Source organism: Rhodnius prolixus, unplaced genomic scaffold, assembly GCF_049639745.1.
Source record: "Rhodnius prolixus isolate KJV_2025 unplaced genomic scaffold, Rpr scaffold_3, whole genome shotgun sequence".
Classification (NCBI taxonomy): Eukaryota; Metazoa; Arthropoda; class Insecta; order Hemiptera; family Reduviidae; genus Rhodnius; species Rhodnius prolixus.
The window spans coordinates 13,604,720-13,629,497 of NW_027411603.1; the positions used below are offsets into that span (position 1 = coordinate 13,604,720).

The 24,778-nt window shown below is 34.6% G+C and overlaps 2 protein-coding genes across 2 annotated transcripts in view; one reads left to right on the forward strand and one right to left on the reverse strand.

The window, feature by feature from the left end:
- The window catches only part of Rpn2 (Regulatory particle non-ATPase 2), a 406,206-nt gene that overhangs the window by 18,056 nt on the left and 363,372 nt on the right, over nt 1-24,778 (reverse strand). The gene's annotated exons all lie outside the window — the stretch shown is intronic.
- The window catches only part of 5-HT2A (5-hydroxytryptamine receptor 2A), a 97,493-nt gene continuing 83,656 nt past the window's right edge, over nt 10,942-24,778 (forward strand). The window contains exon 1 of the mRNA XM_074127475.1: nt 10,942-11,116. The gene's annotated coding sequence lies outside the window, so the exon portion shown is untranslated. The remainder of the gene's footprint in view (nt 11,117-24,778) is intronic.

The window sequence follows — 24,778 nt, forward strand, 5'->3', positions numbered from 1 at the left end:
TACAGACAGAGAAAGGTTACGTTTGCAAATTGTAAACGTTTTGTCAGGTTGATAACTGAAAACTATTGATTGCCTTATAGCCGACCACAACTGTGGGTCTCAGTTTCCGGCTGGTCGGGAAGCAAACGTTACGCTACTAAGTTCAATGCAGGAGGTGCCTTTCTTCAGAGTCTGCCGCTAAGCCTAATAAAAGAGATAGGCCAAAATTAGTGTATCAATAAAGTAATTAGGCGTCGAATACAACTCATCCACCTAAAAATCTCTCCAACCCAATCATTCCTCGACATCATATAAATAATATAACTCATCACGCAGTTTTCTCAGGCCAAAGACTCTTCTCCAGTCCATGAGCGACTGGTTAGATTTATGTGTAAATCGGGTGCATGAAACTCATATTGGAGTCTTATTTATTTAAAATTGATAAATAATTTATTTTTGTGAAAATTATTGATTTCTGAGTATGCTTTCATATTCCTACCACGAAGATACGGCGGTTATCTTTAATAGAACCAAACAAAGCTATACAAAGCCAAGTGAATTTAATTGTTTAACAAAAAAGACTTCCAAAGAGTAGAAATGGAGGGAGAGAGATAGTAAACAAAACGGAACTAAATAACGGCATAGTAGAAAGCAGAGCATACATTCTCATGTGTGAGGGAAGAGTATTAATACTATATAATCAAGTCGGTGTAGTACTAGGATAATTTAGAAGGGTATAATACAGCATGTATCTGTCAGAATGTGTGTACAGAGAATGGCTAACTAGTGGAGTATTCGATTTAATAATTAATAGGTACACTACTCTCCTCTCACTCGACATAAGTAGCATCCATAAATGTTCTATCCTCAATTCACGTAAACGTTTCATTTTCATTTTGCATATTAAAATACAGGTTATTTTAAACAAAATCAAATAGTTTGAATGGAGCGTTTATCTTTATATTGTGTAGTCTCACTATTAATTCATTGTATTGAACTTAACATTAATTAACAGTAACTACAGAACCTTGTAACAGCAGTTCAATTTTTTGCGAGAAATAGTTTTATTTCTTTTTCGGTAAGATACATTTATACTATACATTTCCGAGAATACTAGTTGGATTTGTGCAATCGGCTTATACTAACTGCATATTTAAAAGACTAGTCTCTAACAGCGAATCCAAAGCAGATTTTGAGATATAATACTATATAATCAAGTCGGTGTAGTACTAGGATAATTTAGAAGGGTATAATACAGCATGTATCTGTCAGAATGTGTGTACAGAGAATGGCTAACTAGTGGAGTATTCGATTTAATAATTAATAGGTACACTACTCAAAAACCCTTCGAACCCACGACAATAAATTTCTGGTACACATATGGTACACTTCTGGCGATGTTGCGGCGATTTCTTTTGCAAACCATTTCCTTCTGCGACACAGCGGAAACGCGCCTCTAACCTCTCGGAACCTTGTCTATTAAGAACGTCTAAACTAGAAAAAAACATACTGCTAAACAGTAAGCATTTTGCTAATGATTTATGTTCAAAATGCAGTCAACCGATGAATTCATGATGATGTGAGAGAGTTAAACCATTTAATCTTAGCTAAGAGGTGAAATTTCCTTATTTTATTTTATTTTATTTTTTAAATGATTTAGGCGCGTCAACATCTAAGGTTATTGGCGCACGGAGCTTTTTCAGTGCACTGCCGGCCTCCGGTCAGTGGTCTCTCGTTACAGACAACACTGTCCATCACCGGACAGTGAGCTGTAAGAAGCTCCTAGGAAGAAATTTCCTTATTAATGTTAACTTTGTGTTTATTCCCATATTTTCATATTTACACCTAAATTGAAGGTGAAAATGTCTTCACCGACAATTACATTCATATAATTTCAGTAGCATATTAGTGTAACTCACAAATAATATTTTTTTAAAGAAAATATGCGAAAGTTAAAAATAAAAGTTTTGCTGGCAGAAATACTTTTTATTGTGCAAAAGGGAGCGCTGGGATGAGGTTTAATCCTCGACTGGTTGACTTATTTGTTTATTTAACAGAAAACATAGCCGTTGTCTAATGCAATCTAGTTTTCAGTTAATCATTCACCTTAAAAAAAGATTTGAAATGCACTAAAGCTTTCTTAGATTCTTTTTTTTATGATTCAATAACAGACTTGAAATAAACATTTACCAATTATTGAAGAACTAATTTATCGCTAAAAAGGGTAATTGCCCGTTGTTTTTAAACCACCCAATTCAGTAATTAAAAATTTGCCCCACTGTTAATCTTCTACTTTATTTTTAATTAGAAAAGAACTCATCCAACATGAAGTAATACAAAAGCTTTTATTACACCGACAGTATAATTAAATAATTATTAAAGTACATCCTTTTTTGATGAACGCAACCCAGTGTTTAAATTAGTCTGATTATGACATGTAATTTTGAAGCAAGATAAAATGAACTGGGCTAAGAAACTCACATCGGAATAATAATAGAGGATGCATTACACTGTAAAATTACCTTCTTTAGGAATCAAATATTACGAGGACTTAAATTTAATTTTTAAACATAATTAAATAAGAAGTACCATCCATAAAAAGATTTACACAATACTAACTCGTAACTACACCATATCAGATTTACACAATATCTACACCGGGCATCCAGTTTTTTGAAAGAATTATTTGTATGCTGAAAATACATTCCAATCAGAGAAAATTAAATAGAGTTTTTTTTAATTAAAATTGTTAGCGAAAACAAATTCTCATGTCCTCCAATTGGTTATTTCAGAGGTTGTGGTGATTTACGTGATGATAAATTCAAAAGTTAATTAGAAAGTATATTGAAATAAGACGCGTTAACATTTGGGGTCAATGGCGCCAAGTGCGACCTTCGAATAACATATAATGTTCTCTGGTTACCAATCTTAACATATGTTCTTCACCTGCCAGTAAACTGTATGAAGCGGTGGCTATCACTAGCGTGTACTTCCTAATATTTCCTTTTTCTCCTTCTTTTTCTTAATTTTAAGATGTGTATGTATTCAAGCTCAGCTATTGATATCAGAAGAGAGAGATCAAATACATTAATTTTCTGGGCAATTTATACTATTTACTAAAACTAGTTAGAAACTAAATATATCCCGTATTTCTTAAATTAAATTTCCAAAGTACCACTATGTAGAATTTAGCTCAGCTAGGGTTAATCTACGACCACTAAGATCCAGTAATGGTTTGGTTTGGGGACTTTAGAGGCGAAATTACCCTTTTACATTTCTAAATAGGTCACATTTTCAATTTTTACTTGGTGTTTTTGCACCTCTACCTCTAATTTAGTGTGACTTCACTTGTACTATCCAGCAGTGGTCTGGTTTTGAAATTTTAAAGACGAAAATTACCGTTCTATCTCTCTAAATAGGCACAATTTCCATTCTTTTATGGTATTTTTGCAGTTATAGAGAATTGCATAAGCTATTTGTAAAATACAGCGCTGATCTGGCTTTGGACTTTAAAGACGAATATTCCCTTTGAGGTCTCTAAATTGGAGAGATTTCGCACACTCTTCGAATTAGGGTGAATACGTATATTTGCACAATACAGAAAGTCATGTTTTAGGACTTAAAAGACGGAAATTGCCTTTACATTTCGTTAAATAGGTAAGAACCTAATGTTGAAAACTAATTCTAAAAGTTACCAGATATAAATGTAAAATTTAACTCGCGAATAAATAATGTTTACACTTTCGATCAATCGACACACGAAGCGCTCGTAGGCACTGGAATTCAATTATTTAAAAAACCCTACTTTACTTCTCATAGCAAACAAATATCTATTTTTATACTAAGAGTAAAAAATTCAATTTTCCAACAGTTTTCCTTTGAAAGAAAGAGTGGAACTGAAAATAAGACATAGACGGACTGAGAATAGAGAGAATTCCAGGACATGGTGTTGGATGTTATTAAATGTACCATGAGGAAAATCTGTGGTAAAGCATGTATTTGGTGTTAACCATCTCCTTTAGCTGGAGGTTAAACCCTTCTGACTTAAGAAAAAGATATTTGAATGTATGGCAACTGGGGTAGATTTGTGAATGATATTAACTCTTTATCTAAAAGTACAATTATTAAAACTTAATGTTATTAAATTTTCATTTGCAATCTAAATGCGGTTATTCATTTAGAACTGGGATGGACAACTTGTTTTTAATTTATACCAACTTTCTACATTGAAAGAATGACCTATTTATCGTATAGGCGATATTTTATACAAATGGTATAATATTGATATTTTAATAATTTAACTTAATTTTACGATATTTTTTTTAACAATAATAAAAGAAAAATTTAGAGTTGAAGATAAAATTCCTCTATTAGAGGAATTATTACAAGTACTCGAATTACTTTTTGCTATTATAAAAATGGATTGGTCCAATTTATTACACAATTTCGAGTTTCAGAATAAACTTTTAAGCCTTGGTACCAGTGTGACAGTTCTTGGATAAATATTGTAGGTTCGCATCCCCCAAATTGATGAAAAGTCTGGTTTCCTCTTACTAAAACCAAACTTTTACATTTTATAGAAACTCCAAATTTAAGAAAATAGTACATATAACTGAAATGTCTAGCCCCACCTCTTCTACGGAAAAGCAATTTTAATTACGACACAATATTTAGTTGATCTTATTAAGAATTTTTCTCTTTCTGAAAGTGAAGACAGGTATACGAAAGAATAAGACGAATTAACTACTGGTAAAATTGAAAGCGTCTAATTTTAGCGAAAGGAGTCTAGTGTAAGACAAGAAACAATATATTCTAATGAACAGTCAGAATGTGTGACGGGTTGTCCAGGACCGGAGTGCTGGAGTGGATAGAACCCAGAGGTCACCCCAGCACTTAATGATCTATAACAAGCAAGTACACGACTACTTGCATCTATCTCACTCTGGCTAACTTTCGACTGCACTTAACTAACACACAACAGACACACACGAATTCTGCTACTACCATGTTTACACTCATTGGTGAAGAACACAAGAGTATTGACTACTTTCGTTTACCAAACTCCATAGAAACCACTACTTCAATTTTATGTATTCATTGAAGAAATACAACTTAAAGGCCATCGTAAAGTGTTGTTTCTTCTTAAAGGAGAAAAATGCAGCTTCTAAAACGCAATGACAATGTTGAACAGTGGAGTGACACTGGACTGTATTTACCAGGAAAGATTTTTACAGCATCAAGGATAGGAATTAAACGTTTTAGAGAAAAGCTTTTCCTAAATTTTTAACATTAATGGGAGAAGACAAATTGGCCGGTAGGATCTAAAGGTTTTCTAGCTTTGGAGATCTTCTTTATGTTGAAGAATTCCCATAAGGTAGAGCAATGAACAGTTCTAAGTAAGGAGTTTTAAATTAGTTTTTTTAATAAGTTCCTGCATTACTATGTTGTCATGCACTGAGGAAGGTAAGATTTCTTTCTTCAGATTTAGCCCAAGAGGAATCTTGGTTCACAATTTCTTGTTGGGAGATTTGTTCGTTGTAGTGAGTGTTGGAAATCTATTCAGTTTTAAATGAATATCGAAATTGTATCAAAATTGTAAATTTTTTTTTTTTTAACCTTTATTTAGATTTTTACCACTGCACAGAAACAAATGCAACAAGCAAAACAGATGGTCGATAATAGTGTGCTGATAGGCTAGGCCAACAAGCACACATTGACATGTCTGACATGAGCGACGGCCATCCAGCGATAGCAGTCGTAATATGCCATATAGCAGGAGAATCACGACTGTCTCACTAGATAGCCGACGCTACATTCGCAGATGGTCGCGAGGCCACCGACGCCTCAACCGTCGTGGAGGATTAGTTGGGAGGGTGGAGGTTGAGAGGGCTTGGACTAAAGGATTCATGTGAGAGGATAGTTGGGAATGGAATTTTATGTAGCGGGATTTGGCGAGGACAGAGACGAAGGGGATTTTAAGGTCATTGTGGATAGTATGGTTAGAGACGTAGAAAGGAGCATTGACAAGGGTACGAAGGATTTTGGATTGAAGGGATTGGATACGATGAAGGTTCGAGTGTTTGGCTGTCCCGTACAGTTCTATTCCATATGTCCATATAGGGGCTAGTAATGTGTAGTACAGCTGTCTTTTGTTACGTAGCGTCAGTTTTGAACGTTTGTCTAGTAATTTTTTTAATAGTTTATATCTGTTATTTAACTCAGTTCGTTTTAGTCGAGTATGAGGATTCCAGGTTAGTCGTTTGTCGAGGTGAAGTCCAAGGTAACGTACTTTTGTAACGGTAGGAAGAGCAATATGGTTGAAATATATGGAAGGAAGGGTTTTCCGGTTTAGTGTGAAGACTATATGTTTGGATTTTTGTTGATTTACCTTAATTCTCCACTTTCGTAGCCAGGGTTCTAGGATATTAATATGGGATTGAAGATGGCGAGTTGCCATGACAGGATCATTGTCAGACGATAAAATGGCCGTGTCATCAGCGAAGGTAAAGGTAGCAGTATTTGGATGCAGTGGAAGGTCAGCAGTGTAAATTGTATAGAGGAGGGGTGCGAGAATACTCCCTTGTGGGACACCGGCAAGAATAGGATATATAGGAGAAAAAGAAGTGCCTTCTACAACCATGAAATATCGATCAGCAAGGTATGATTTTAAGATGAGGTAGTAGGTTGAAGGAAGGATGCCCTTAAGTTTCCACAGAAGACCCGGATGCCATACCCGATCAAATGCTTGAGAAATGTCTAGGAAGGCTCCCGGGCAATACTGTCTCCGCTCAAGGGAGGTTGCGACGGTGTCAACAACTCTGTGAGCCTGGTGGATGGTAGAGTGGTAACTACGAAAGCCAAATTGATGGTGAGGAATTAAATTGAGAGGAGTTAAAATAGATTGGAGACGGAATAGTAAAAGTTTCTCGAACATTTTCCCTAGAAGCGGAAGTAGACTAATAGGTCGATAAGAGGAAGGAGAATGAGTTGGTTTGTTGGGTTTATGGATCAGACGGATTGAGGAGAATTTCCAAAGAGTGGGAAAGTGAGTAGTTCTAAGGATAGCATTGTACAAGGATGTTAGGAATACAATGGCCTTGGTTGGGAGCTGGAGAAGGATGCGGGTGGTTATTAGGTCGTATCCAGGACTTTTTTTCCTGGGGAGATTTTGTATTAACTGTTGAACTTCTTTAGGAGTGAATGCTTTGGGTGGTAAAGAAAGGGGAACTGGGATATCAAGTTCTTCATTTATAGTGGCACTGTGATGAGGATCCTCAATATCAGGATGAGGTACAAAAACTTGGGAGAGGTGTTGGGCAAAGCAGAGTGCTTTATCCTCGTAGGATTTAGCCCATGACCCGTCTGTACGTTGAAGTGGATGAGAGGTATTGTTATATTTTAGGATCTTTTTTGTGGTAGTCCAAAGTGAGTTGTCCTGTGTTGAAAGAGAGAGAGTATATTTTGAGTATTGATCGTTGTAGTAATTATTTAATACATTAGTTAGTTGTCTAGCTAGCCGATTGAAAGCTCTTTTATCGGATGGGTAACGAGAACGATGCCATCGTGCTCTCGCTCGACGTTTCAAGGTGATGAGTGTCCTGATGTTAAGAGGAATGTTGTAAGATACAGACGTCGTTCGGTGTTGGTTGGTAGTAATAGTGGCTCTGTGTAGACTTCCCTGTATAGCGTTTGTTAGCAGCTCAACGTTACTGTCTACTTGTGCGGGTGTCTTCAGTGGTACATTTAAGTTGAGGGTCTGGGTTAAGTTATCACGAAAGTCGTCCCAGTCAACAGAGCCGTTGATGAGAGTAGGTCGAGGAGGAAATGGTTTGGGATGGATGTCGAGAGTTAAGATAACTGGACTATGATCGGAGGACAGGTCATTGAGGGCAAAGGTATCAGTAGATAAGGTGCTTAAGTTTGAGCATATGAAGAAATCGAGGAGGTCAGGGCGTTTTCGAGGTGAAGTTGGCCAGTAAGTGGGTTGGGAAGGAGATAAGAAGGTGAAATTAGATTGTGAAATGGCGTTTAATAGTTGTCTACCCCGAGGATTAGCCACTCGGCTGCCCCATCTGGGGTGCTTTGCGTTGTAGTCACCGCCGGATATAAAGCGAGGACCAAGTGATGAGAAAAAAGATAGGAATTCATTTTGGTGGATGTTGTGGTTCGGGGGGCAGTATACAGCAGCGAGCGTATAGGAGAAAGGCTCCGAAAGTAGAGATATAACAGTTGGTTGCAGATAGGAGGATGGGATGTAGGGTATCAGGAAATGCGACAAAGATTTTCGAATGAGTATTGCGGTTCCACCATGTGCTGTTCCGTCCGGGTGGTTAGTCTTGTAAATAGTATAATTGGGGATGTGGAATCGTGTTCTGTCTGTGAAGTGAGTTTCAGTTATTAAGGCTACGTCTATGCGGTTGTCATGAAGAAATATTTCGAGTTCGCGTAAATGTTGATTCAGTCCGTTCGCATTCCAGAGGAGAATGGAGAGGGAATGGAAATTAGGAGGCATTTAAGGCTTAGGAAGGCTTGGGAGAAGGTGATTAACCATTGAGGTGAGGAGCGTAATTAAAGGTGTGATTAAGGTTTTGAAGTCGGTCAGGAAAGAATTTAATACTGTGATGATATCGCTAGAGGAAGATGGGTTGGGTGAAGGAAGAGAATTTTGAGGCGCCGTAGGCCCCGCCACCATCCGAGCAAAAGTTACATTTTTATCTAGCGATTGGCTACGTTGTAGAGAAGGAAAGCTGGTGTTGTTGACTTGTGGAGGAGAAGTAGAGGCCGAAGAAGTAGCGGCCGGATGTGATCTTCTTTCAGCAGAAGGATGTTCAAAGACGGGGGTTCTTCGAATGCGCTGTAGTTCGCGATGAACAATGCATCCTTTGTAGCTGGCAACGTGATCGTTATTGCAAAGTGCGCACTTTCCAGGTGTATTGGGTGATTTTGTGCAGTCGGATGAGAGATGGTCACCAGCGCACTTGACGCACTTTGGCTTGTGTTGGCAGTAGGAGCGAGTGTGTCCGTACTCTTGGCAGCGCTTACACTGCACTATGCTCCTCTGTTTGTGAGGTTCTTCTATTTTTATTTTACAATAGCAGAGGGTGTCGATTTGGAATACCTCGCTATTGTTCTGTTTCGGCTCCAAGTCCACGAAGAATAGTGGAAGTGTTTGCTTGGTGACAGGGTGTATTACCGGAGCAACATTCCGGACGGTGTGGCCAAGTTCTGAGAGCTCGTTTTTAATAATCTCTGTTGGTGTACTCTGGTGCAGGTGTCTGATGACAATGCGATATGCCTTGTCTTCTTCTAACTGGAAGGTGTGGTATTCGGCATTGTGACTTTTTAAGTACCTTATGATGCCTCTGTAGCTTTCTACGGTACTGGCGTTGACAATTAGGTCAGTAATTCTAGCTTTGCAAGTAAATGTTTCTCGGCCTACTTCACGCGATAAAGCTTCACAGAATGTGGCGTATCTTGATACGCTCTTTACGTAAATTGGTGGAGGTTTATGTGGTTTCGGTTCTTTGCTGACCGGTGTAGGATCCGCAGTTTCCTCATGTGTTAGGGGTGAGAAAGGGTTAGGGGTCAATACCCCTGGTGGAGCAGTTACGTTAAGCAAACTGCCTGAAGCTGTTTTCAGTGCCGGTGATGGTGATGAGGTAAAGGAACCTTCCTTTTTTTTAGCAGCAATTCGAGTAATCATGGCTTTTGTGGTGAGCTTCTTATTTCTTGGGGCACTGCTTTTCATCAGAGATTTCTTTGATGTCTTGGACGTGGTAGACTCGTCACCAGACGAGATGTAAGTGTCGTCACTTAGACCCATTTACTTAAATAAACAATTAAGATAAATAAATTAAATAAATAAATAAGTTTTTTCCTTTTTTCTCCTTCTTTCCTTCTTTTTTTTTAAATAATAAAAATAATTCAAAAAAAAAAAAAAAAAAAAAAAAAAAAACTACATATTTACAATAGAATTTACAATGCTTACAAGTATCTTAAGAATTACAACTAACGATATAATATATACAAAAAATAATTTGAAAAAAAAGAACAATAAATAATAAAAAATAAAAATAAAAGTTCGATATTAAATGTACAGGAGCTAATAAATTGTTTTCTTCTTTTCTAAGAGTACAAAAGAGAACACCAAAGTTTTGACAGTTTTTTTAAAAAAAATTAATGTTTAATATAGTTTTGGGAAAAGTAGAGGGATATAACAATCTCTCTCTCTCACACCACCAATCCCACTATTGTCCAGACCAAACTCACCCCACCCAAACCTATAAGTGGGGGTAGCTACCCACACACTCGCGCAATTCTCTATTGTTTGATAAAATAAGAAGAAATGTTTTTGACCTGCAATACTTAAAATAAACTAATGAAACTTTTCTAATGAAATTAATTATCTATAAATTATGCAAAAACTGTTCGATGAATCTTCCTTAAACTTCACAGGTGAAACGGAAGTGAGATGGTCAAACACTCTGCCAAATTTCAATAAAATCCGAAACTTAGAACCACTGAAAAAGCTAAATGAATTCAGGCTGTTGTCAAACACATGTTCACTGTTCAGAACCTATCCGTCGACTCTAATTGTAAATTAAAATTATAATTATTTTAATTATGCAAGAGAAAATCGTAAATTTATTCAGATCAGATTTTTGTCAGCTTGACTGTGTCAACCATCCATGTAATCAAACAAAATAAAAATTTAAAAAAAAACTTCAGAAAGTGAAGAGATGTAGGATTAGTGATTAAATTAGTTTTCTCAGCTGGTATGCCGGACAGATAGTCTGTATATAGTAAATGAACGGATATGCATACATAGAGGTATGCGATGGAATGTAAAGCTGGTGAGCTCCATATCCAGCGTGCTTGGTAAGTGTCGTGTCTGCGCGGTAGCGAGATGAAGCCCCTCTCCAAGGGGACCTCCGACAACAGTAGCGGTCCAACTATCCTCCACCATTCACCAGTCGTACACGTGAACTACCACCGAACACCACCGGACACACTCTAGTAGTTTTTATAGTCTAGTAGTAGTGCGGTCTTAAAGATCTGTAATTTTTTCATGTTTTTATTATTTTTTTGGAAGGATTCCGTCAATAAATCAACTACACTTCTACTCGTTCAATAAAATGTAAGTTATTAGTAAAATAAAAATGAAAAATAATCCTATCCTAACATAAAAAATAGGCCAGTTTTTAGAGAGAGAGAGAGAGAGAGAGAGAGAGAAAGCTTAATCATTAAAAAGCCGGCCAAAGTTGCTCCCACAGATTGAGATGCAAGCTCATCTCCACACCAATGTGTTCACACGTTACTAACAAAAAACTAAACATAAATCTACATATTCATAAGCCAATTTACCCCAGCACAGAAAATATTTGATCATCTACAAATATTTCTCTTTCTGTGCTCATAAATACGATAGTAAATACAAATACTATAATTTGTAATAGCTATCATAAAGTTAAATTTACTAAAGATAATCTTTTACACGAATTATAATTGAACAACAAATATAATTGTTTACACCAAAAACTGTCAGAAATATCTGTCAGAAAGAATGTTTTTTTTTTATTTATTTCTGACCGGATTTCGGATTTCTATAGTACATCATCAATTTGCGGTAAATGATACGATTTCCAGTAATAATATTTCTGTCGCATGTGACACTTGCTCATTAAGGGAGGTTATTTGATTTGAATTATAATACTTGGAATGTAAGTAAAATTAATTCTAGCGGGCTTCACACCCAAACTACCAAATTAGGTGTCGTAGACGGAGGCGGCTAGTTAACATATTTTACTATATTAAATTCTCATATTAACCATTAAATAATATCCAAGGTCTAGACCGGGAATCGAACGTAGTAACCACAATACACATCTTCGCTGTATTGGCTTGGTTTACTTCCCTTGAAAATGCAATTTAAATTTCCGGTACACTTAATATATTGTCAAATATTATTAACAATCAATTACGTAATAATTTTTTTCCAAATTCGAAGTAAATCATTTGATCGTAACTGTTACCTACAAGGCATTTTGTTTCATTCTTCAGCAATTTTTTGAAAACGGTTCCAGCGATGTTTCTGACTATACATACTACATGATGTAGATATACCAATTTTACTTAAAACTTCTAGTCAGCAAGTTAAATTAGAGAGCTGAAATGAATGTTTTTACAGAGCACACAAAATTTCTACGGTTTTCGTTAAGGAAAAAGAGGATTTAAGGGCCACTTAGCTTGTTCCGGCGAGTCGTACACAATTAATTTTATTGCCAGTCCTTAGATTTGAAAGTAATAACTAAACTTAAAACTTACTGATGATTTAAATTTCAGCAAGAAGAATAGCACTTAATATAAACTTAATTATTGATGCAATGAAATATTATGGATGGTAAGTTTGATCGCGTATGGGACGACTTAGAATGCAAAAGGAATAACGAATAAACTTCTAACGGTGCAATAAACTGCACGAATGAAAATTGTATTATTATCAATAATTAAGTGCTTGATTGTGCAGAAAACGGTCACCACTCAGCCTCATTTGAGTAGACTGATGGTTGGATGAACAAATACTATCAAAACGTTTGATTGAGCCGGTTCAACAAATAATTAGATAAGTTGAAGTAAATTAGAAAGGATCTAATTTGATCATTATAATAATTTCCGTGTTACAAGTCTACATGTGATTAAGTTTTGGCGGAAATGTTTGAAGATTTAATTTTTTATATAATTCGCTAATTATTTCTTATAATCGCAGTCTTTCTTCTAGAAGTCTGGCAGCGTTAAAATTACTTAATGCTAGCAAAATTATTTTTCTATATTATCATAAAAAGTAATTTTTAAAACAAACTTGTAACTTTATAGTCACGAGGGGGGGGGGAGACACAATCGCTCCACACTTTTACCCAAGTAATATTAAGGACTTCATCTCTAGATCTCACAGTTACGCTTTTAAAATATTTTGTTTTATTTGAATATATTGCAAGTATTTTGCGGGGAATTGATTTAAATAGAATCATTGGAAAAAACCGTGTAACTGCCAATTAACTGATTTTTGTACAATAAACTTTTTCTTGAATTCCCATGACGAAAGATCAGTTTGGAAACAAGGGTAAATGAAAATAACCAAGGGGTTAATTGTGAATGATTTTTTTTTTTTAAATGAAAATAATATTATTTAGCGGAGCTGAATAATTAGAGAATGAAGCCTTTCTCATTCACTATTGAATGAAGAAGGCAATTTCTAGAAAACAAAGTTATTTTGAAGCTAAAATATTTTTGAATTGATAGAAATATAATCCAGTAGGAAAACGAAAAAGTTTTAGAAATATTGTATTTAGAAAAAAGGATAAAAATATCTACGTAAAAACACAATTATCAATTCTTAAATTTACCAAAGAACTGAAGATATTACTTTGATGAAAAAGATAACAAGTATAGATAAATTGGGCTAGACAAGAATATAAAATAAAACACACTTCAATTTTTTTTCTTCTCAAACAAACTTCTCTAAGATAATTAACATTCTAAGTCATGCTTCCTTTTAGCTTAGACTTTTTTTACAAAATGTTAAATGAATTGCTTTTTCTGTTTCGTAGGTTCAACACTAAATTAATTAAATATCTCTGCTTAATATTGGTTTGGTGTAAAAACTGAAAATTGTTTTCTAAATGCATTTAATGTTCTAAGATAGATAAATCTTGATCTATACAAAAATCTGAGCGTTCGTAAATTTGGCAATTTGTTTTTGGCAATAATCAAAATGAAACCACGAATCATGTGGGATTTTTAAATGCAAAGTTTCCTTTGAGAATTTAGCTTAATTTTAAAATTTAGATAAAATGCAACATATCAACTAGAATAATTTCAAGATTCATATTAGAAATCAAGATACTCTTTCTTTCCGTTGGTTCAAATAAAAATATTTAAAAAAAATGAAAGAAGTTTCAGGGCAATATGTTGCAAATTCAGAAAATGGTTCTATTTCTGTCTAATTAGAATAGCTAATTTGCACAATTCACTATTCATTAGTACTTAGTATTGTTTAATTGGAAATTTATTCTACACAATGGAGTCCTTCAGTCATTTCATGTAAATATATTCTACTATATTGATTCCATGAACAGTAGTATTAGATGCTACTCAAATCGTTAACTGAAACGATAAATTCGATTGATCCTTGGGTTCAAAGGATTGTTATTAATGAACTTTTGAGTAAAGTAGAGCTTTTTTTGTTCGAATTTGTATTGACAATAGAGTGAAATTAGTGACAAACCTGGTTCTTTTTCTTACATTTTAAATTAAAATGGGCGGTTAAATAAGAAATTATTAACAACTTAAATCACCTTAATGTATATACAAATTTCTTCCATATTAGTAACTGTAACACTCTGCTGCCAACATTGTAAAGCCAATATATAAAGAAAAAATTTAATAATAAATAACCACAACCATTAAGTAGCAGTTACGTAAAACAATAATAAAATTAGCAATTCGTACCGAGAAGGTAGATGTTCCCTCAGATAATCAGTAAACAAAGTGGGTGACCCTAACTATTAAAATAATGTAATTCATTGCTACGTTTTCTTTAGACGTTCAAAAAAAGAGGAGAATAAAGTTAGAAGGGGGATCAAAATAGTTCTTTCACCGTCCTCGTCTTCCAACCGAACATCCTGAACCTATCTCCTCAACATTCAAACATCTTGAATAGTAACTTATTTCTCTGATTCAAAAAATCAAAAAAAGAGAGCCTCATTTTTATTGGATAAGTTTCCTAAACCTCTAAGCCAAGAAATGATCAACTGGGATATAGAGAAAGGTCCTTAATCGGAATCAACTCGCTATCTACCCAACACGGGCATTTTAATTTTTGCCTAATCAGTATTTTAATCTGCCAACCGTCAAATTAATAACCATTAATTTGTACAATTTTAATCATGTTCAAATTAACTCTGTTTCATTTAAATAAAAACATTTGAGCCCACGGCATCTTCCTTGAACGTGCATGAAAAGTGATGAACATAAAAACACATTTTTAAATAACCTTTTTATTAATATTGATTTTTCAATATTTAGTTTGTAAAACTTTAATAGATGGCCGGCACGAATACAGAAGATTGTTTTATTTTTAAACAAATAGAAGGATTCTTCGTTGTGGGCGATCATTGAAGATAGAGATGAAATATGTACACATCGGTGAGATCCATACAATCACAAACTGGTTACATTGCCACTACTTCCATCCATTGGTTTCCCCATCGAGGCTTCCATATGTCCATAGTAGAAGACCCATTACTTAGAGATCAAGAAACAATGGTGCAATGTTTTACCCAAACCTTTTTCTCTCAGTCCCATGGGTTCAATAAAAACCCAGCAGCCAAGTCTTTTCTTTATTTATAAAGTATTGTACCAGTTGTTGAAAGAGATTAAAGATATTTGCTTTTAGAAAATAATTGGAACTTTGGGAAATGTGAATTAACTCTGCCCTTAATCCCTTCAGATAATAAACTATAAGAAAACTGAGAATGTGGACTTCTTACTACCATTTTTAGATATTATTTACTCATACCAATATTTACTTAATTTTCTACTTTTTCAGAATGGGCCGAAGGTTTTTACTGAATGTTATTATATTTTTTTCTTCTTATGAGAAACAGCGAATCGTCGTGGAATCATTTCAGTCTCTTCTTTGAAGAATTCAAACTGGGTCAAAGAGCAAACTGTTACGAACAAACTAATGTTTGAAGCCTGCCATTCTAAAATGTAAAATCATATAAAAATTAAAATCGTGCTAACAAAATTTGAATAGTTGCACTTTGCACTCTACAGTTTGCTCTTTAACATTTTTTGAGATTTTGTTCTTTAACATATCTTGATAAAAGTCCAAACAGCCAAGTAATTATTTCAGTTCACTTGATGGGTTTATTTTCAATTGCTTTCAAGCGAAACGGTCTTCTTTTTTTTGTGTCATGTTTAATTTTCCTTTCTTTATTTAAAGAAATGAAGAAAGAAGGAATTTATAAAGGTAATTACATTTGTAAAGTGGTTGGTGTATCCCAAAGCTTATTGCTGCTGTAAATGCTCGATTAGGTTTGAGATATTAATGAAAATTCCTCTTTTTGTTTAAGTTTTTGTTGATTCTGTTCCAAATTGTTTCTTTTTATTAAATAATTTCAATAAGCTCCAATAGTAGTATATTTTCAAATTAAATAGTTAATGCTTCTTACAATTGGTTGTAATGTGAGGAATCTGTTTATTTTAGCAAAGTGAGTAAGTAGCTGTATAGGTTGTAACGGTTATCCTTGCTGACATTAAGATCTCACTTTTGACTTCTCGAATATTAGTGTGGGTAGAATGTCGACCAGAGTCCTTTTACAATCTTAATTAAAGAAGAACTGAGGAGACACTAATGGGAGAGGGGTGTTTTCAGGCTGAAAAGGTTTATTAGAAGGTTGTGTTTTCACTTGATGTGTCTTCCTTGTAAGAAAGAACTTAGAAGGCCAGCATTTACTCTCAGCACGGTGAGTGCAGAGTGTGCTAAACTTGCAACTAGGAAGTAGTAAAAACGGACTGTTTCTTCTACAGGCAGAAGATCCTTGTAGTTTTCAGACACCTCAGTAAATTGAATAAATAATAAGTGGGCAGAGTATAGTTTGCATAAAGTTGGGATTTGCAAAGTGCACTGATTCCAAATAGCTGCAGCTTCTGTCTGAATACGGCCAGTATTATCATTGCTATGCTAGGGTACTCTCAAGAGTACTCAAAAAATTGGATAGTCCAGTTCCACCTTTACTACATTCATTACTTGATCTTATAATTTAATAAAGAAATCATTTTCATCCATAACTAAGTAGAAACTAATAGTTAAAGGATTCTTTGAGAAAACTACGAGTGTTTGCGTTCATATTGTTTTAATTTAATTTAGGATATCGCTTTTATAAAAGGCAACAATTGAGAGTACAGCTCTTGTCTAATTCGCGAACTAATGCGAAATAGTTTCCGGTTCTGGTTCAGAGGCGTGGATTACTCATGCTTCCACAAGCTTAAGTTTGTCCTTTTGAAGTTTGAAAGTTAGTGGCCTAATAAACACATCTCAGGATTCTAGGCCAATAGCTTTAAAATATTTCGTACTACAAAGCAGTCTTGACTCTGAGGGTGCTCCGAGGAATTCATTTAAATAGGAAGAAATTCCCACTCCAGTAAGCAAATTCTACCATAAGTTTATAAAATACATCCTGTTGCTCGAACACATTAAACACTTCAAATTTTGACGCCCTCGTCTAATTGCACACACGGTACCCTCCTGTTAACAAAAACCTGGACTTATCATTGAAAACCCTACTCCTCATAATTGCACAATAAAGAACTATTTCTATTTAGTTAAAAGGAAAGGTAACTTTAAAGAAAAAAAAAATAAAATTCTTGAGTGCTTGTAAAAAGTTAGAAAAATGTACAAAAATTAACAATGAGCCATAAACTGTGTGTTGTGTTAATTGAGACTTGTATGTTTAATGAGCAGACAGACACAACTCATTAGGCAATTCTTGAGTTCATATTTAACAGAAAGGGGCCTCTCTAAACAAAGTTTCGTTTTTTATTTATTTTATTTTTACTTTACAGGAAGTGGAAACAGTGCTGTTTTCTACCTGTATTCTTACTTTTACACTTCTCTCTTCACGTAAAATTTTGTTTTAATATAAACATTAGTTGAAATTGCTCTTTGTAAAACTTTCTTTTGAAAATGCTGGCCACTTTTCTGTTAAGGTAAAATAACCTTTTGCAACTGTTAATTACTTGAAGTTATTATTGCTTTTTAAAGATATTTATGAAAAACATTCTCATAGTATTTTTATTTGATAAAGAATTCAAGCGTCATTTACCCTATTTACCTCCCATTCTAGTAACACGTACTTGCCCTGTTCCGTCCGAACTTTTCTTTGGACTTGAACACCTTTGCGGCTTAACAAATCTCCTGAACAAGAGCAGCCATCAAAGTTCTGATGCACCATAAGGCGCAGGAATGCTGAGTAAAAAGTATAGGGCCGGCGCAAGTGAAAAAGCTGGCTACAATTTGATTTCATCAGGCCGGGAGACCCACTCAGCTAATCAAAAATCTTTCTGTAGTAAGCACAAGAATAGCACTCACTTGACAACGGATAACTAGCGTAATATTCTGTCAAAAAGAAGCGGAAGCAACACAAGAGAGAAGTACATAGTGTGATTTGAGGATTCAGCTTTTTGGAAAAGAAAAACCAATGCGTTAAACTTTATCCAATAATTTCTCTCCAAACCAAAATCTAATAATAATACCAAAAAATAACAGTACTGGAATAGTACTTCAACCAGTGGGTGGCCACAATAGTCTCTCTGGACACAGTGGCATGAGCTGAATGGCCATCCCTCGCGGAATTCACCAAGCTAAATGATTTATCCATAAACCGTTTGTTTTAATGGATTTCTTAGCCAATTTTAAATGGATAAATTGTAAGTCATTGTCACTTTTTAGCACTAAAAGTTATTTACAGCAGCAGAAAACAAATGCACATCGCTCTACTTAAAATATCTAGCATTTATTGAAAGAAAGAAATATTTTTGATTTTTGGGGGGAGTTAAACAATTTTTGTTATTTGAACATTCTTATAGTAAATAACATTGTGGTCATTTTGGATGGCGAAAACACTACTTACAAAGACAAGTGATTGCAGCCTCTATCAGATGCAAGTTAATTTCTACTTTTAAGAATAAACGAGGAACTTGGAATGAAAGCTATGATGCTTATTAAAGCTATTAAAGTGAACTGATAAAATTCAATTTAATTTCTTAAAATAGAATCACCCCAACTTTAGTTACGAAGGGAACACTGAGATCGTTAAAGTTAGTTTGGGAGCGCTCTCAGCAGGAATCAGAGGAATCTGGGCTGTAATGCTTGGCGCTTGGGCTCCACAATACAATCCCTCAGAACAGTAAATCATTTTGGTATTAATGCTGCTTCGCTAATGGTAATAATGTTATTTTCTTCAAATCTGCATCAATATTGTGGCCTTTAGTGCAGGATCTAACCCTGAAATAATTCATCCATATGCGGGTCAATAAGCCGAAAGTTTAAGTCGCCTATCGGATCTTTAGGTCGTTCAAAGACCCATGATAAAAAAAATATAGTGATTTTAATTATGCAACTCCAAAACGTTTTGTAATCTAGGAACAATTTTGAAGGTAACGGAGTGGCTAATAAGGAAATTAGATAAAACTTTCCGATCGTAAGTTTACTACTTACGAATACAGGCTTATGTAAAGAAGCTATCACACTTCTTCTACCCTTGATCTTACTTACCACTCACTCAAGGACAGCAGTATAGAGCGAGGGTATAAAAGTGTGATTTTTTTTTATCGTTACTCAAGCACAATCTTTCTGCTTGATCCAATGTATGTTTACTGTATGAACAATGTTGACTGGAAATTCGACAGCACTCCAGAGCCCTTCCTACAGAATATTTTCAAAGATATATTTTTATTTTTTATTCAAACGAAAACAATCATTTTACGTGGTTAAATTAAAAATGATAAAGAAATCTTGTTTACAATAAGCGGATGTACACTTTATACTCATTAACTGAGTTTGTTCAAGATTCCCTTTCTTTCACAGCAAAAAAAGAAGAAGAAGGTTTTCATGAGCCTACACTAGAGATGATAACAATTCCAATAATAAGTTCAAAACATTGCGAAGGAGGAAATTCAATTAGGAGGAAGTTAGATATAAAAACAAAAGATAATTCTTTAAATATGTTTTAGTTTTGTTTCTGAAAGGAAACTAAATCTGCTAATAACTAAATAAAGTGAATGTTGAATAAAATTTAAAGTGAAAGTTCATTTTGTCTTTTACAAATTAAGAACTGAACAATATGTTTTGAAAACCATTAATTTGTACGATCTAATTTCCGGCAAATGCTTTCATTGCTTTTTAAGCGATTTTTCTTTAAAAATAAGTTAAACTTCACACTACCTTCATAATGAATTAGTTTAATTTAAGGGAAGGAATGAAGTTGAACCTCTTTTCTTGCATTATTTTTGGTCCTTTGTACAATTTTGGTAATGTTATAATAATTTATAAATATGAAATGTCTAAACTTTCGAGTTGGAAAAATATCAATGACCGGATGTAAAACTAAGTATAGAGCGGCTTTTTCAAGTTTTCCACGGTAACTAAAAGGAATTCTCCTCTTAAACTTTGATATAAGTTTGAAACTTTTTCTTGAGTTCAGAGGTGGAAGCACTTTAGTGGGTTTCTGGGGGGAAGCTGTTACGTCATGCTTCCTTTAACACTACTATTTTATAACGATAGAGCAAGCAAACCGGACATGTGCAAGCAATATCGAAGGCAACAGCACAGAACAAATATTAAATTTAAGGGAAATGGAATTAAGGAGATTGCAGTAAAAGAAAGTTTTGTGATGTTCATAACCGGCTATTTCTCAGAGTTTTCCACAAATATAAATAATTTCGCATTTTTAAACATAAACTTGCTTATTTTTTAAAATAATTTTTCATAAAAGTAGCCAGAAGGGCTAGTTGAAAGTGATAAACTATAGCATTATGCTAACGGCAGCCACTGTACCATAATGCCCAGATAAATGAACCGGATCATAAGAGATAAAAATGAATAAATGGACGCGCAGCTATCACAGGCGAACTGTGGGTTTGCGCTACAATGTTAAAAATTGTGTATTTGTCTTCTCATGGGGGTTTTTAAACTCCATTTAAATCGTCAACTTTTAGTCCATTTTTTTTTTTGGCCTTTTAAATGATCGCCAAGTTCAACTTAAACAATTCTTTATTTTTTTTGCAAGAGAGCTGAGCCTGCATATAGTCTGGACGAAAGGAGCCAAATAAACACTGATCTGTGCAAACACAGTCAACTTCTTTCATGGTGAAAGTAGCTTTAGGTAAAACTAAATTTTGTTCATGTCTTATGACAAATCAATAAGGACTTGTGTAGAAATTAATCAGAAGAAATCATTTTAATTGTTAGTTCCTTCCACACTAGTTTTCAAATCAACATAGTTTTCCTTTTTCTGTTTACTTTCTTGAACAACTAATGCGAAGGAAGATTCCTTTTTTAATCGATTTATCCAATGAACACCTAGAAAAAATTCCCAAATAAAAAAGTATAACCATAAGAAACTATCTCTCTTCCTGCTAAAAGATGCGAAATTCCCCATTACGCAGGAGTTCAGTAATCTTAAAATGCTATACGCATGCACTAAAAACATAGCATCAAGAAATAGAACGAAATAAAAATAGGATTTACCCAAAAGTAAATTGTAAACGACATTCAAGACATTCTATTTGTTTAAGGAATAACGATTTATCCTTGTTTTTAAAATTTAATAATATCTCTTTTCGTACAGGTATCTTTTTCAATAGCATATTCTCACTACTTGTATGTACGAGTATATAATGTATATTTACTGCAAAAAATATTGAGTTTCACATAAATCGATATGATCAGCAAAAAGCTATCCAAAAGTACTGTGTTTAGAATATTTGAAGAAATTGTTGCTAACACTAACTCTGTCATGAGAAATACATACATGTAAATGGGTACAAAACAACATACGACTACTGTATTTATTGTTCGTTTCAGGATCTTATTGTTCCACTAACTTTACAGAACGAATTTACATTGTAGTGTGGATTGTAATGTGGAAGTAAATATACTAACCTAACTTTAAAAGAGAGTCCAACATCTTTCAAGAGTCATTAGTCACCTTAGGGGATTTGGTTTGTAAGCGTAACGACTTAGGAGCGTGAAAGTATGCTCTATTAAGTCTTCTAAGGGATCACTTGAAATATAAAATTTGTTTAGGATGTACATTGCAGTTCTAAGAAGTTGAACAAAAAACTGTAGCCCAGAACAACATTCAAAAGGAAGTCTCCCCCAAAAAAAGTTATAGAAGCAATCAAAAAGAGTTTTTCGAAGTATAAATAAAAAGAAAAAGTAAATTGTTCCAAATAGCTAAGATTACGTAAAGTTTCACTTCCTTGCCGATGATTTTTCTTATTCTTCTTCTTCTTCTAAACATTGGCCATTTCTCTTCTATTCCAACAGTCTAGAATTTGGATGAATGCCTGTCTATAATCGTACGTTGTCTTTAAATTACTGCTACATGTTGCAATACTTCTCTTCTTCCTCTTACTTCAGCAATCGGTGATGTTTATGAAGCCTTTAAGCATCTTAACAGGAACATACAAGCTTCTTACAATCAATCTGGCAAAACAAAGGAGTCTACTTTACTGTATGAATTCTGGAGATTCTTCGCACCTCTTGTCTGCGATTGAGTCATATTGTTGTGATTTCGTTCCATAATAATGACCTGGAAAGTATACCTAGCAAATAGGTACTACACTATTGCCCTATTTCCCTGACATGGAAAAAGAATCTAGGGAACATTCACCATTAGGTCACAGGGAGGTTTTGACTTTCCCCGAAAACCCATGTCTGTAAGGTGCGTCAAACCTTAACGGAATATAAAACATGTAAATGCAGGATTCCATATCCCCTTAAGAAGATATAGTTTCTCTAGTAATTCACAAAAGATTCAAGTAAAGAGAATGAAATTGTCAAGGCTTTATTGGATAATACTTTAACAAAAAGCTGTCATAGTAACTTTCAAAACAGTAAGTTCACCAAAGATAATAAATGCTACGAGTAGATGGTCTCACAATATTTAAAAAGCTTGCACATTGAGAAATTGGATTTATGGATTAACTTAATCCATAAGGATTAAAGCGCAGTTGGGACAAACTTGATTGCAAGAATGAAAATGAGAAAATTATAATTATTTAACCGTTAGGAGTACATACCCCTTTGTGAATTAGTTAGCAATTATTTGTTCTTTACTGAGTATCCACTCAGGAACTTAAATCAGAAGATTCTCTCTTTTCTTAAGGATAAAAACAGTAAATGCTTTCTCTATTTCTTCAAAAGGTTCCTCTAAAATCTGAGTATACTGTGGAGACAGAGGATCTATACATGCTTAGAGATGTAACAAAGCGTAAATGTCCAGAGAGCATAAATTTGTAACTGTGTTGGATAAGAAAAGAGGTTCGGTTTGACATGCTGCACAAATAGATTGAAGTACTAAATAGAAGCCATCTACATTTTCAAAAGAACTTAACATTCAACCAGCAAATTAGGTTTCCCAACATTTTGCTAATTTCTAACTTTTCTCTTAACAAAGCAAAGATAAATTTTAGCAGAAAACATCACCTAACCAAAATCATAATTAAAAGTGTTTATCATTTCATTCTAAAATGGGAAACAATGGAATGTGTGTGTGTGTGTGTTTGTGTGGGATCCCAGGGGGAAGTACCAAAATAGAGAATGTGGGAAGGTGGTAAAGGAATGGAAACTTTACGCGCTTACATATCATAAGCATAGGGAAACAGAAGGGAGGAAGCCCTGCATGTTTTCGAAGGCAGCAGCAGCACAGGGAGTTCTAGTTGGCTGTGTGCTATGAACAGATCCGCACCACACAGACCTATGGATGAGAAATCATACAAACCACCCCCTAGTTACAAGTAATGCTTTCATTGCCCACAGCGCAAGACAACACTTAACACAAATCACATTTAACCACTACTAACAACTTTTAGAGAATTACAAACATACAGTTCTCCTCTTCTGCAACAATTTACAGCTACTTTGCTCCCGCACAACTCAAAACATAAATCCCTCATACTCCAGTAGTTTTATTTGCCTGCCAACAATGCTATTTTATATACATAGTATGTACCAAAGAAATCTATGACCATAACAATAACATGTGCAATTTTGTTCAACCCATTAAACATCTTCTTCATAAAATAAAAGGGAATGGCTAGTTTGAAAAGCGTAATAGGCTGGAAATGATCAAATTTAGATTCAGTTAAGTAAATTTGTTTTAAAAAAATCTTTTATTGAAATTTGCAACTCAACGGTTGTTGCAACAAGCAAATGTGATATAATATAGTGTCTTGATTGAAGATTGGAGAAGGCACCCAGTGGCGACACTCCATTAACGTGATTAGATCACCATACTGTTATGAGGAGAGTAGGTCGCTGGGCCATCTTCTCTTCAATCTCCTTGGAGGATTCCCTGGAAATATGAAAGAAGACAAGTGTTCAATTAAAGGATTAGGATGAGCCGCTGTAAAGGAATGAAATATTAAGAAACGAGTTTTAGTAAGGTCGTTATGAGAGGGATTTTGAGATCATTATGAATGGTGAGGTTAGAAACGTAGGATGGGAGCGTTAAGTAGTTTTCGTAGTATTTTTGATTGTAAAGTCTTGATTCGTAAAGAATTGGAACATTTAGTCGATCCCCATACTTCAATGTCATATGACCAAATAGGTCGCAGTAACAACAGGTATAAGTCTTTTCTTTTGTAAGTTGAGTTTAGATCGTTTGTCAAGTAGTCTGGCGAGAAGTTTGTAGCGTTGGTTAGTTTCTTGTCTTTACAGTCTAGTATGGGGATTCCATGTCAACCGTTTGTCTAGGTACAGTCCAAGGTAGCGGACTTTGTCCACAGTTGGCTATAGGAGTTTGGTTCAAGATGATGGGAGGTAGGATTTTTCGTCTTAGAGTAAATACCATATATTTGGATTTCGTAACGTTAGTTTTGATTCGCCATTTGATAAGCCAGTCTTGTAAGTGGTTGATGTGCGTTTGAAGAGTTCGTGTAGCAATAAGAGGATCGTAATGAGGAGATAAGATAGCAGTATCGTCAGCAAAGGTGGAGAGGATGGTATTTG